This window comes from Lytechinus pictus, chromosome 13 (assembly GCF_037042905.1).
Source record: "Lytechinus pictus isolate F3 Inbred chromosome 13, Lp3.0, whole genome shotgun sequence".
NCBI classification, from domain to species: Eukaryota; Metazoa; Echinodermata; class Echinoidea; order Temnopleuroida; family Toxopneustidae; genus Lytechinus; species Lytechinus pictus.
The window spans coordinates 3,769,871-3,786,305 of NC_087257.1; positions in this window are offsets into that span (position 1 = coordinate 3,769,871).

A 16,435-nucleotide genomic window follows, 5' to 3' on the forward strand; every position below is an offset into this window, starting at 1 on the left:
CAATTACGTCTGTCAAAGCAAGTTCATATCATGGCCCTCTAAGTCGGCACCTGGGGGAGGGAATTATGGGATATTTCGGTCACATTTTCTCCCCCAGTGCAGGAATAGTATCCGTTAGAAGTGCAAGGTGTATCGTAAAATAGAATGAATTGCCATTCCAAGGAGCAAAATGGATTTACATGTAGCATCCCCAAATGGTGGATGTGTCTCCTGATGCATTGTGTGTGCCAATGAATCATGTCTCTTAAGACTCTTTATAATGTATGTACTGTATACTTATCAAATCATAGATCAATATCAAAATTCGTATTTAAATGTAAAGATTCATTCACCTTCTGTGCAGTTTACGTATAGGCCTAGTTATAGTAAAACAATTCTGAAGGGGGGGCTAACATGCATAAAAATTCCATTTGATGAGAAAGTCAATGAAAATCACTCGGGGGCCCCTTGCGTAATACTGTAGTACAATTATGGTAACTTTGCTATCCAATGGCAACTATCATTCGCAACAATGATCAACAGTCTTAAATCAAAATCAAGGATTCCATGCAAGTTACCATTGCATGGCAAAGTTACTAAATGGTATGTTTATGCAACAGGCCAAAATGATAAGCTTCTTGAAACATTCCACTGATAAACAAGAAATTATGAGTAAAACAACCACCCTTTCTGCACCCCCGTTCATGCTAATGCCACTTCAAGTTCATAATGCATGTTGTACAGTCATAGCATATTCCATTTCTCCTGGGAGGGGGGTAATTTGACCCACTACATTGTCTGGAGGGAAAGAAAGAAATGAGCTTGGGGCTTCCTTTTTCCAAAGCCTGGGTGATTCAAAGAGTTCGTTGATAGGTCATGTTCGTGTTTGTATTCATTGTGTGAATGGTGGATCAAGCATTCCAATCAATTAAAGCATTGAATGATGTCAAATGCAGAGGTTAGATGTATCCAGTCAACAAACATTGGATAATGGTTGTCCGGAGAAGGGTCACACAGTGCACGTTTATTGTAGGCCTTGGAGTTGGATATTGCTCTGAATACACTTGTCTCAATTAATTATTGCAGGCATCTAATATGCCTAACATAATAATATTAATTAATTACTCTACAATACATATGTAGGCCCAACCATTTGTCTAAGGAGCGATTACCTTATACAATGAGATTATCCCGTTCAATCATTATCATCATGATTCATAATTATCATAGGGAAAAAAACAACAAAAAAACACTATCATCATCATTCATACAATCATGATCATCATTTAATATTATCATCATCATCAACATCATCATCATAATCATCATCATCCGTCATCACTATCATCATCACTACATTTCTATCACTTTTCAGTGTTATAAAAAAAAAACATTCAACTTTATTTGGGGACATCCATGTCTACACCTTAACATTCGTGACTACTTTCTCAGTTTCTCATAAATTATGTTAATCATAAATGTACACGTACATTCTAATTGATTCTGAACGAATACAGGCAAACATAAGGAGAGTCAAACTCTTGCATTAAGCAATTTATCATGCCAGTATGAACCAGCTTCCATGGCACTCATCACGTAGTCGCTGTCAGAATAGAGTTGACTCTCCTGCCTTCATAGAGTTTATCACAGGAGAGGCAAACAGACACGATTCCAAATTGCTTCGCTCAGTTTCAGTACCCACAGGTAAAATTCTTGTGTCAATAAAAACCCACACGCGACAGGAATAGTGGTACTATAATGCATAGATGATGCAATGTCTGAGCATGGCCGGCCGGCATCCATTATCTTGAAGTTCTTGGTTTGTCTTCATTCATTGTTCAAATATTTGAAGAAATTATTCAGCATTTTAAACGGAAAGAAAATATTGTTTTATCACGAGTTGAGCTTAGAAATTTTCATTTTAATTACATCACTTTTATGGAAATTCCTGAGTTACTTTTGTAACTGATGCAGTTCAATTGAATGTAAAAACCATAGTAAATTATAAATAAATTGTAATTCATGTTACAACTTTTTAGCCATCATTGTGTAAATAAAAACATTTTAACAATTTATTTGCCAAATTATCCTGGTAAAATTTTCTGTTTCATTAGATTTCTAATTTTAAAGTTTATTTGCGAATTAGGGTAAAAAAATATCTGGGTATACTTCAACATCTCTCTATCGCCTTAATGTGCACAGACTGCCTTGCCTTTGGTTCTTAGATTTGATAGCAGCTTTATACATGTTGACATTCCTGCTTTCACTGAATGTCACCAAAACACTAGGGGATTGATGACACATTCTCATCAACATGTAGCTGATCAGACAGAGTGCTTGCATCCCACAAGTACATGAACTTTCAGTTCAACTGTCTCACTACACTGAGCACTAAAACAATGGTGTTCAAACTACACTACCAGTCAGCGTAGGAAATACATGTACATGCGGGCGATGGGTGATTTCGCCCTCATAACAGCCCAATTCCCCCCTAAAATTGCCCCAAAATTTATGCTTTCTGGTGACCGTTATATCTGGAGTCGCCCCAAGATCTGTCACAAACATTAAATATTATTGATAGAAAATTAATATTCTAACTATGGCAGAATTTTTTATTTGCTTTTACTGCATAATTGCTTGTTACCCCTTAAAATGAAAGACATAGCCCCCAAACTTCCACAATGACCCAAATGTAGAAAAACATGCCCCTAAAACAAGATAAAATTATATTCTACCCTGCTACCAGTACCAGTGTTCACAGATGATAACACCAACATTTTATGGTGTTGCATATTTCATTACCTTAAACTTACAGGCCTGTATTCTGAAGTCGGGTTTAACTTAAACTCAGGTTTAAAGTTGTGGTTTAAGTATGGACAGCCAATTGTTACATAAATCACTAACAGTAGAGATATCATATTTCAGCTCATTTGGCTCTCAAATCATTCATAATTGTCTAGGAAGTATATATAGATTATTGTCTTCACCATCGATGAATCAGGAAAGAGCACAGTTAACATAAGAAATGTACAACTTAATAACAATTTTTGATACTTTTGGCTTCCCATACTTAAACCACAACTTTAAACCCGAGTCTAAGTAAAACCTGACTTCAGAATACGGGCCACAGTAGACTAAATCTAACTCTAGATTGAAGTTTAGTGTTTCAAAACTATAATCATAACTGGAAATCTGGGAAACAAAGTCATTTTAATTGCAATCATTTATTCAATTTTTTTTTTGGCTGTTGTCTTTAATATTGTGTGTCATTTCTGAACAAGCAAGGAGTCTCAGCTATTTTTGATACAGTACAATGTACTGTATAATGTACATGTATTTATGTAGAGGGCCTTGTTGTTGGTTGGTTGAGTTTAGTGTGGAGGTGGCGCTATCCATCGATATCCGATGATTTCCGCCTGGCTAAGCAAGAGGGATTCCACCCTCCCCTGTACAGCTCTCGTCATTCGATTAATTGTTAATTGCACTGTGTGTGAGATATAGATTCACCAAGAAAAGGCGTTGTGTAGTATTCAAATCTTTTGAGTATTTTGTTTGAACATCGTTTGTTAGATTTAACAGTTAGTACTTGTTATTTTATTCATGAAAGTTACTCAACTCAAAACTTTCTCATTATGACTCATTATCATGTAAAACACAATGCCTCTCTTGATAAAAAACAATTTATAATTCACCATTACTGACAGTTAAAAGGTTATCACCACTCACAGGGTGCATTTCCTTGCTAAAGATATAGTTATCAAGCAAAAAAAAAAGGGGGGGCCCTCAGAAAGGAAGCGAGCTCCCCTTTGCCACCCCTGCCCCCCTCTGATCTGTGCCTGCATGTACAGAGCAATGAGACCTTGCTCATGTGGGTTTAATACTTAAAGGGATTGTCCGGGCTGAAAATATTTATATCTGAATAAATAGAGTCAAATTCACAAAGCAAAATACTGAAAATTTGATCAAAATCAGATAACAAATAATGAAGTTATTGAATTTTAAAGGTAAGCAATATTTTTAAAAAGAGGAATATATGCACATTGTCATGAATATTCATTAGTTGGGCTGATGATGTCACATACCCACTTTCCTTTTTCTTATGTTTTTACATGAAATCATAATTGTTTTATTTTTACATACATGTGTATTTGATGTCTCTCCGTGATGAGTTGCGGCAATAAATAACTAAAGCACTTAATCAGTTGTCAATCAAATTGCTTTAGCTCCTGGTAGAAAATTTTTGATAAAAACCTAATTTCATATAATAAAATGTACAAAAGAACAAGTGGAGATATGACATCATCAGCCCACCTAATGAATATTCATGAAGACATGCCTAGAACTGTTTCACCAGAATAATGCAAATCTTTAAAATTCAATAACTTCGTTATTTGTTATCCGATTTGGATAAAAAATTTCAGCATTTTGCTCTGTGAATATTACTCTATTCATATAAATATCTCCAGCCTGGACCATCCCTTTAAGACAATATTGTTTCTCACTATGACTCATTACCGTGTCAAGCACAAACCATCTTATTAATTTATAATTCACCATTACTGACAATGATTGCGAAGTTTTGCTATGACAACTCAATACATTATTCAAGATAATAATCCTGAGTAGACTTCTTTTTATAAAGCACTATTTAATTTAGCTAAATATCAAAACCAAACTTTAGTTTATGATAGTTTATAAGGAGTTGTAATTGAGGAATAATGATCAAGGATTGGGGAGTGTTTCGGGGTGAATCAATCGCCCCCAAACCTTGTGTATTTCTCCCCCCCAGCCACGTACATGTACATTGATGAAAAAAGATTGCAGCATTTTAGGAGTGTTGAAAGGGTACGGGGGAAAGACATTTTAAGTGTTTTCACACAATATTTTTCGAGAAAGTACATGAAACAAGAAATTTAAATGCATTCTTGTTTAATAGGAGGAAAAACTTGTATAATAAAGAAAAACCATGGTGGTTGAGTTGGCCTCGAAAAGGAAAACATTAAACCTGACACTGTCTAACCGTAAATTTTAAGTTTTATTGTACGATTTCAAGTTGAAATTATGAAAGCCCATGCCCCCCCACAAATAATAATAATAATAATAATTGAACAAAATAATAGCAGCAAAAACACACACAAAAAATGAAAATCAAATTAAATTTTTAAAGAATGGATAAATAAAAGAATATAAAATGAAATCCGGAAAAAAATTAACACAAAAAAATATTCTGAAATAAAATGAAATGAAAATGTATTTAAAATGAAAGTCTGTTTTCTATATTATGGTTGTTCCACTTTATATGTTTGTCATTTTGCCTCCGACGAAGATTCTGCTAGGATCGAAAGCTTAGGCCCCTTTTGACTTTCTAATTTACTCCATTGGCTCTCTTTTATTAGATAAGCAGTTTTCAGCAGCTTCTTATTGCAATTATTATTAAAATGAATGTAGACAATAATATAAAATAATCTATCCTTAAATAGTTTAGCAAAACTACAAGATTGAGTTGATTAGATCCCTGATGATAAACATAATCTGTAAGCCTCTACTTTAAGAGTCAAGACCTCTGAATGCATGGGCCCCGTGACTTCAACATCTTCAGTAGATCTGAGAACTCGAGTTGCTTACAAGTGGGCGCACTGCCCTTGGGGTTGTGTCTACATAATATCCAACAATGTTGAAAAGAGCACTTGAATTTTACACCTAATGGCATGCCCCCATGGTCGAGTCTCATAATGCAATCGCCCACACAATTTTTGCTATGCCATTTTCTACATACATGTATACACTGATGGGAGAGTGTTGTGTTGTGTGTGTGTTTTTTTATCACTGACATCATTGGCATACATGTACAGCCTACAGGTATTACAATTTCAATGATTTTTTTTTTCTTGAAAAAAGGATTCTGAATCTGAGTCAGCCTTGGGAATTCCAGGAATTTGTTCACCAGATTTGATGACGTATTGCGTTTTTAATAAGCACATAATGTTTTGATATTGCTCATTATGTAGTGTAGCCATCATTATTTTGTTTTATATTGTGATGAATTTGATTTCAAAATGTTGAAAATACATCTGAAGTACATGTATGTAATTGGCCGGAGAGTAATTTCAATTTTTCATCATGAAAAAAAAAGAGAAAATAACATATAAACTCAATGCAATTTCTAGATACTGAAGAACATTTAAAAATGTGTCCATTGTTTATTTCGGGATCATGATAATGTTTTGCTACTCCAACCAATCATAACATACTGGTAATCATTTTTTATTACAGTTCTATGTATTAACAAAGATCCTTTTTGCTCATCACTTTGAACCAATTCTGTGTTCCATCAATGCAGTCAAATAAAAAAAAAATGGTTCTGTTATCATGATAAAAATATCAAAATTATCATCTCTCTCTTTAAAGCTCTGTGAAATTATGCAAGAGCTAATAGTTCCTCATCACTTTCATACATGTACATGCAGGTCCTACTCTGTTCCTCCTGATAAATAATCAGAAAATTTGTGCGCAATAGTGTCACCTCTTCAATTTCCGCTCAATCAAATGGAATCAGTGGGCCAGTTTAGATGACCATGGCGCACCAATCAATTTCCATAGTGTTGGAAGCCTGCTTCATATTAAAGCAATCATAAACAGTATGCTAGTATACAGACGGCTGACTGGCTCTGTTAAAGATAGGAGCACTTTGGAGTTAATCAATTTGTCATCATAACAATCAGGGTGGAGGATTAGGAAGTATTTATGGCACCTTAAAGCAAAAGGAGGGTGGGGTGTCATTTAGGACTGTCTAGATCGTCTACGGGGGGGGGGGGGGGATGCTATCATTTGCTCATCGAGAAAAAACAAACCTGCAACCTCCCAGCCCCCCTACAACCAAGTACATGTAATGATATTGGTAAAACTTTTATCACCTGAATATTAATACATGTACTTGCTATATGGAAAAGGGTCCATGTACTTGCTATATGGAAAAGGGTCCATGTCCTTTTAAAGGTAAATATCAGTTGTGGTGACGATCTTAAATTGAGTTCAAACAGAATCAAATAAAATCACCACCCAAGTGTTTGTATGTATAAAGAAAAAATATGTGCCAAATGGCTCTGGAAGAAAATGTATGATTGCTGAGAAATGGGCCAAATAAGCACGGAATTCCATCAAATGGCAGGTATTTTCTCAGGCAATATCAATACACTGTCCCACATATGCTTTTCTGTGTTAGTGATCATCACAATTATCGGTTTTGAGCTAAGATTTTTTGATTGCATAGCAATATTATTAAGTTTACAATAATGTACCAGATCTAGATATCTAATAATATAGAGACAATTAAACTTAATTTAACAGACTTTCTCATTTAATAATTGTTTGCTGTAACTATTTTCTTCTACATTTGAATTCATAGCTGCAAAAAGTCAAACCTCTTAGAATTATGACTGCATGATGGTGTTTTAGGCAAATTATAATACACTCTTCACACTGGCCACAAACACCGCTACAGTACAGCAAGGAGGAAGCTCCTTGAGTACAGGGACTGTTCGGAGACTGTAGCCGTGTTGCCTTAAGTGTGAATTCTCAGACCCACACTAAACTACCCCTGGACAACCTTGCCTCGCAATAACTCCACAACAAACTATCGCTAGGCAAGCCAGCAGGAACACCACTACAATACCGAGGGCCCGTTGCAGAAAGAGTTGCAATCAAACGCAACTCGAAAAATATTGCGCAACTTGATTTTCAGCCAATGAAGCACCCGTATTCGGGACTTGCGCTTGGTATCTCGACTTGCGTTTAAATGCAACTCTTTCTGCAACAGGCCCCGAGATAAGCCACTTGTTTGTTTACTATAATGTGGGGACATCGTGGTCTAGTGGTTATGACTCTCGTCTTTCAATCTGAAGGACTTTATCCCGGGACTATGTCAGGATAACTTTTCTACTGTGAATGCATTTATAGCAGGTTTATAGCAGTGTCGCAATCCCGTGAGAGCTTATTTTGGAATTATATAAGATTATACTGGGTAAGACTGAAGACACACTTCTATAGTACATGGTGATCGATGGGGATGCAGCAAGACGATGCTGGTGTAAATATTTATTAGATGTGAACGATATGGGCTGTGCAGGCATATCCAATCTCCATCTTATATTCCAACTCTTTCTCTCTCTCTCTTTCCCTCTCTCTCTTACTGTCTGTCTGTCTCTGTTTCTCACTACATTATCTCTGTCCCTCTCCTTCTTTCTGTCTCTCCCTGATCCCCCCTCAATAGATTTTTAAACTCCATCTCTATTCTCCCTTATCACTTTATCTTCTCAATTCCTCTCTTCTTGTCAGCCTACCATTTATTCTCTATGTTCTGTATTTCATCATGAACAATATAATTTAACATTTTAAACTGTGATCCTTTTCCTCCCAAGAAGTAGATTTAACAAATGAACCTTTGGTGTGAATGTATCTGATATTAACATCACCCACAATAGGAGGGAAGAAAAAGATTTCTAAATAAACCTAAAAACAATTACATGCATTATGGATGAGGGTATTAATGTCTTCCTACGTACATGTATACGTCATCGTTGACCTAGCATGAACACTCTCATTTCATGTCATGGGCATGAGGGAAGCATTATTACATGAACTGGGGGTATTCCATTTATAATGTATTACACTCCAACACAGGGCTACTGACATTCAATGTTTACGAGGAAGGGATGTGATGTGAGACTGCTGCTTTTGAAATACTTTATAGGCTCGTGTACAATCAAATGCATCTTGTGTCGTTTCTGTCGTCTCATTTTTCTCTCTTTCTATTCATATTCTCTTCTAGCAGGACCCATAGAAAATCCAGTCTATTAGGGTTGAAGTGTACATGTATGTATATGTTGAAAAGACATCAACTGGAGATTAGTTGTATACATATGTTCTGATATATGTGTATGATTAGTACTTTTTTATATCTTGTAACATTTTTTCAAATTTTATTTTTATTACAGATGAATATTTTTTGTTCAAGAATTTGTATTTATCAAGAAATGTTTAAGTTGTCAAAACTGTCTTAATATAAAGTTGTTACATATCTAGCTAGCATGGCGAATTAGCCAGAAATTATTACCAAGTAAATATTTCAACTTTTGGCCCATCAAATTTGGCGATAATTATATTGATAAGATATCTGGCCGTTAATGCGAATTGTTCTGTCTATCTCTCCTATTACACTTCTCTTTGTTTCCTCTTTTTGCTTAATTTTATTTTGATTTTTTTCAAACAGTTTTCTTTTCACATAATACAACATGAATGTACTACAGGTTGTGTTTTTTTTTCGGTAAGCAATATTAACCTTTAAAATTCCTTTATTAGGGTACATGTAAAATATTCTTGATGGTGAGATTTTTTTTTACCCGATTGCCATAAAAAAAGAATTGCTTCTTATGAGCAACCAGAGGACAAAAGGCTGATGGTCCTCTCCAAGGGACCTACACAAATGAGGATAACTGCCTTTACCAAAGGGCACTAGCATTTCCAGTATTTCACGTTGTTCTTCTCTCCAAAGTGCTCAATGTGCAAGAAATCAAGGCACTCTATAAAGTGCTATCATTTCAATTACCAGGGCTTGTGGTCAAATATTCCCCACATGTTTATTCCAATATAACCCAGTCATAAATTAAATATTTGAACAAGGAAGCATTTTACCTTTGACGATCTGCCTAGCTGCCTTATTGTAGACCTCTTCTTGCGTTGTATTAGGCTTGAATACTCGATCAAAGACAAACAACTTTCCCTGTAATGAGAGAATAAAAAAACATGACATGAAAAACAAAATGAATGTTGTATTTTGTGGACCAAAGTCTGAAAAATATCAGTAAAACATACAAACCTACTACAATTAACATTATTGTCCCATAAATGCTAGGCCCTTTTAATAAATAAAATGTTATTATCATTACAATCCTGTCTTGTAGAAACCAAAACAAGAATATTATCAATAATACATTTTCACACTGACGATTACATGTACATGTACATGTATCACCTGTTTCAATACATGAACTGTATCTTCACATTGAAATTCAATGTCGAAAATCTTTAAGTAATCTTATACCCTTTTTACACACGCTAAAATTTCCTTAACCCCGTACTATAGGTGGGGCTAAATTGCCATTTAGCCCCACCTATAGTACGGGGTTAAGCTTAGCCCACTTTCTTTTTACACAGCATTTTTGCAAAGTGGGCTAACCCCACCTTTAGTACGGGATTATTTGGCCCTGCAAAAAAGCAGGGTTATCCCAGCAATTGCGGTGCTAAGAGCGATAGTACGGGGTTAAGATCGCTAGTGTAAAACGAAAGTGGGCTAAGCTTAACCCCGTACTATAGGTGGGGCTAAATGGCAATTTAGCCCCACCTATAGTACGGGGTTAAGGAAATTTTAGCGTATGTAAAAAGGTACGAGTGAAGTACTTGTACTACGAATGATCAACAAAAACCACTAGTCCGGGGTTAGCGAGTTTCGTGTGTGAAAAGCAAGCATTCCTTATCCGGGGTTAGTGATAACAATTTGGCATGTGTGAAAAGGAAAAAAAATAGTACGGGGTTAAGGATAGTACGGGGTTAGCGATAGTCCGGGGTTAAGAAAATCCTGTGTAAAAAGGGTAATTCATTCCTCAAGCTCGCACAATTGATGTTGTTGTTTTTCTCTCCTTCTCTGTCTTCCCTTCTTACAACCCCAAGAATGACAAATTCTTGGATGGCTGAATGTGATGCAAATCTCAAGCTATTGAGCACTTTTGCTTCCAAAACTATCATAAAATGTCTTGGAATGGGAGTTAGTATGTACAATACAATACATGCCATTTTCTTGACCATTGAAGCATACATTTTGTAAATCTTGACCAGTAAACAAGATGAACATACATTGTATGCACACTCATGTAGGGACTACATACATGTACATCATGCATACATTATGCTTCTTATTAAACTCAATGTAATGTACAGTACATGTATCAAACCAAAACATTTAATCTTCAGAGAAACATTATTTCATCCAAACTTGAAGAGCGATATCATCTTTTGTGATCTTGTATTTTTGCCAAACATTTTTTCACATTCAATGCAAATTCCTTGGCAACATTTTGGCAGAAAAATATGCAATTGAAATGAGCATGATACACAAAGCATTCCTGATTGGTTGAAGGGGGATGTTTCAAAATGCCACTTTTTTTTTTAAATAGGCTTAATATCTTGCATCTTGTTTTTTTTCTTTCAAATAAGTATTAAATTGACAGGGTTATCAGTGTAACAATGTGTTCCATTTTTTTTTAATCCTTGGGAAAGAAACACATGTATTAAATTTGGGGTCCACTAGACCTTTTAAACCTTGGGTCTACTTCGATCATTATGTTTTCTATCTTGATTTAAGCAGCAACTGGAACAACAGTACCAAAGTGTCCGCTATTTCGTCAACAAGTCATTACTACAAACCCATTAGCTTGAAACAGAGAAGAGAAAACCCCTACATGGTAGGCCTCTTCGTAGCCATCAACCTCCCTCATCTTCTCTGCTTACATCACAACCAATTTTGATTCCGTAGAGCAGTGTCTCAACAAGCCATGTTGTATTTTTGTTCTCTGCTCGTTTCGCAAGGCTTTTTTCCCCCACTTGATTGGAAACTGTTCAACACAGAAGGGTGTCTTGACTTTCCGTAGTATAATACGCTCAGAAATTGTTTCAATAACTATAAAGCAACCTAAAGTTTATTAATACATAATTTGTTTTGCATGAAAAAATATAATTGTAACCAACAATTGGTCTGTTCATCAAAATTTTGATCAACTTTAATAAAGGTTTATTAAAAACCATGAAATAAGGAATTTATTTTCCCTTTTAGCCTTTCAAATGCCAAACAAATATGTTCTCATTTCATTCTATTATTTTTTTGTTATCAAGCCCCATCCAAAATAAAATATCAGCTCGTTGCATAAGTCACTCATGGGGGAGTGTAAACAGACGGATGTTTTCCTCAGCTCATTAATTGCACTGTCTGCAACTGTTTAATTGGTGCTAGACTGAATTAAATGTTGTTTTTTTATTAGCATTAAGTACCTGTATAAATGAATGCAGATTTGAATTACATAAACAACCCTCTGTTTTCTATTTAGATTTTGACATTTTGAGGTGTACAACATAATTTCATAGATATTGAATCACTGAAATATATGCATAAAAATGGATGTTGCAAATAATAAATTCAAATGTCGGGCAGGAAACTTCTAAGGACCCGGGGGGGGGGGGGGGGAGTGTTTGGGGTGGTGATGGTGATGGTCTGATAATATAAAGCAAACACAGTATTATTAGAGTTTATCAGGTTGGGGCCATTAGAAATATATATGGTCATCACAAGACATGTTTATTCTGATATGTATGTACAAGGCCTATAAAGCGTGATACCATTCTGTTTTCATCTACCTTCCTTCCTTCCTTCCTTTCTTTCGTCCATTCGACAGTTCATGACCAGTAATCATGAACAGTTTCTTCTTTGCCCAATTACTTTGTATGGATGTACTCTATGTACATGTAAAGGTCTAAGAACAACAATTTTTTAAGCAACAAAACTGCATAACTGTATTTGCGGCAAATTCAATATTTACTGATTTAGAAGCCAGCTAAAATCAAGAGTAAAGGAACTTTTCTGAAAGGAGAAATCCAATGTGAAATAATTCCAGACTCTTGTGAGTCGTGATCAATTCATGTCTGAGAATTCCTTAATTGAAACCCAAAGCAGGGACAGGGATGAACTGAGAAAAAGCTCAGCATGAATATATTTCTCTCAATCCGTAAAGCGCCTAGGCGACCTTTACCATTTCAGATTCATATGAGATCACGGCAGGCCCTCCGGGTTGAATTAGGGAGAGAGAGATAGTGAGAGCAGCAGACCCTCGTTCCATGTGTGAAATGTACCCCCATCTTTATATCAACATAACTCAATATTTCTTGGTATCACCTTTCCTAAAAATACTGGAGGAATTCTTGAGTAACGAGCTGGTGGAATGAGGAGTGCTTGCATTACATGACACCGGTATAAATGACAAATTCCTTGGTACTTTCAGATTACCAGTGGAATGCCTCTAGCAGTCTCGCCTGCATTACGCAAAAAAGCAGCAGGGCTGACTTTGAAAACAACCAAGATGAATAAATTATTTTATACAAACAACAACATAATTCATAATATACATACATGTACACTACAGTAGGTTCACTGACCCTCAAAGACCTTTTACCTTCATCATCAGTGATACTGTACAAGCTGTTATTTTCGCGTACAGAATTAGTTCACAATCGGAAGATGTACATAACACTTCCACAGCATTTCAGAGAAGCAAAACCAGTGCAAACCATGTGCAAAAACTATATTTCTCAAAGAACGTGTGTGTGTATTTGAGTTTTGTCAGACGTGTATCAATCAGATATGATTATTTACGTCTGGGACCGACCTTTAACGTCACCGTCCGAAAGATGTGACCAGGGCTCGAACCTCGAACCTCTGCATCAATTTGTAACTTCCCCACAGCTTGGATTACAGGCGCACGCCACAACGCCCAGTTATAACTTATGCTGATGTGTAATTTATACATAAATATGTCCCGGTAAAAACAGTTACAAACTGTAACAAAGTGTGGAAAAAAGTGGCTTAAATTTCACTTTTTTGTACCTTTAGATCTGAAAATTCATCATGTCACGGTTATGTAAGAGTAATCTTTTGAAGTTGTGTTTTGTTAGATTCACTTTGTAAGAAGTTGGTTTCAGTGCAAAAATTTTCAATTCTGTGAACAGATTCTTACCCCTCTAAAAGCTCTGGTCATGTGACTTATGAATATTAATGAGTATGCAGTGTGTATATAGTCAATCAAATGACAATAAAATCAAATTATTTAATGGAAAATACATTGTAATATCACAATGAGTGAATAAATATCGATAGAATTATGTTAGAAAATAGTTTAGGCTCTGATTTTGTTTAGAATTAAAAAGTGAAATTCTAGCTAACTTTTTGAATCACTAACTGTACTTTCTAAACCTTATTTTTTGTACATATAAAGGTGCATATCTTTATAATTTTCTCACTTCACGGAATGTCTTCAACAACCAAAAAATTACACGGGGGCGGCGGGCGAATTCGCCCCAGAAAGTCCAAAAAGAGCCCCGGAAAAGGGCTAAAAACATTCACACGAGGGCGACTGCAAAACTCATAATCACCCCCGTCAACACTGTATATTTCACAGTGGCAAATTGTCCATAGACTGTGTACAACGAATAGACCGTCTCGGCTCAGCAAATCGGAGACCGCTGATTGGCCAATCGCGCAGATCACGTCATGACTACGTGGTCGCCAAAATAATTCCTTCGGACTGCGTGCGAAAGTATCGATAGCGATAACGATATCCGGTCACATTGTCTACGCGGGAAATGGTCTTGGTTCGTGATCGGATCGCTCCAGTATCGATCGAAAATTATCGAGACTCGGCAATTTCATGCATATTCACGCGACGCTCCGAAACCCGGAAATCAATTGACTTTGTACACGTTGCGATAGACTCTACAAACTCCAACGAACACGATGCTATATCAACGCTAATTCGTAAGATTTTGACCAAAAATCAAGAAGTAATCGAAATTCGCTTACCTGTTCGGTATCGGTGAGAAAATAGATCCTCCGAGAATACCTTTCATAATTCATATCAATTATAGGAAAGTGAAATTCTAGGTCGATTTTGGTACGAGGTGATAGAGTATTGCACACTTGTTTTGGTGGAATACTGTGTGGGGCTATGGAAGGCTTGCACTGCGCATGCTTACTATATTTTCATTCATAAATTGGCTCTCGGCAGTGGCTGGATGATGTCATGTAATAAGCAAAATATACACGCCCGCTAGCGTTGAACGCACCGCATGTACAGTACATCTTGTTAAAGCAGAGCCTGCAGCAGAGCAGCCCTGCACTGCTGACCAGCATCCCAAGTTCAATGTGGCACACACACACACACACAGACACACAAACGCAAAAAAGCCGCGAAATAGCTCCAGAAATTGTAGCCCTGGAAAGTGGAAAAAGAGCCCTGGAAAATGAAAAAGTAGCCCTGGAAAATTTTTAAGTTTCTCCAAAAAGAGCCCTGGAAAGAAAAAAAGTAATTTTTTGGTTGGTCTTCAATAGCAAAACTTTGTGGTTGAGGACATTGGCACTGACTAATAAATGTGTCAATATTTTAATATGCGCATTGTTAAATTCGCGGCCAATCGGCAATTTGCGAAATCCGCGCGAAAATAACAGCTTATACAGTACATGATTATTCTTGCGATTAAAATTTATACATGAACTAGATCCACATACTTTTACATTTAAAACTTAACCTGAAGTCGTTTTACATGTATGTCGATTCCCCCAACATGGTCTTTAAACCAAGGCAGGATGTTCAATGATAATTGATTACCCTTACGTCCAAGTTTCATGAAATAGGTCCATAGTTAATGACATTTTAAAAACTTAAACTTGGTTAAAATTTCATTGTTGTTGAGGACACCACCAGGCAACGGCATTGCCGTTGAAAAAGCAGTATCTATAAAGTCTCGCTCTGCTATGCCGGAGAGACAAAAATGTTCTTGAAGAGATTTAGTACCAACACAGTCAAAACAGAACAGGGCGTTCGGGTCAATAGCGAATGTTTTATATTATCTTTTCATTCGAAGAAAGGCATTTTTAACAGCCTTTAAAGCTAAATGAACATAGTTGCAGTAAAACACTGATTTCGTGAGAAAGTCTGTAAAACCAAGGTAAAGTATTGATATATCATCGTGGACCTAGATCTGGTACAGTTACATAAACTGAACTTTGTGAAATCATAATATCTAGCTAAAAAACAATCACACTGAAGATCGCCAACACAGATAGGCACACGTGATACAGTGTATTATTATTGCTGGAATAAAGACCCGACGGAAGTGACCGAATCCGCGCCTATTTTGCTTATTTCTCAGCAATTACACAATTTCTTCCAGAATCCTTTGGCACATATTTTTTATTCATAGACATACAAACAGACACTTTGGTGATCATTATATTGAATTCTGTAAAAAGTCATTTACATTGTAGGGATCGTTCCCACAACTGGAATTTATCTTTAAACTATTTACATGTACAACCTTTTTGAAAAACTGCTACAAAACAGTGTTTATTGTGTCCATTCAGATTTCTTGATCTACAGTGTATAGGGATTGGTACATAAATCAGCTACAACTTGAAACATTCTGTCCATTTTGCTGAATCTTTAATAGTTCACAGTGATACTTGAATATAGAGTGAATTATCATTGAAATCTGTGCAGTCCTTACCAGTACTAAAGTAGATCATAATGCTTTAATCTATAAAAGTGTATCACCATCACAAAAAGAGACACAAGGTGAGAGA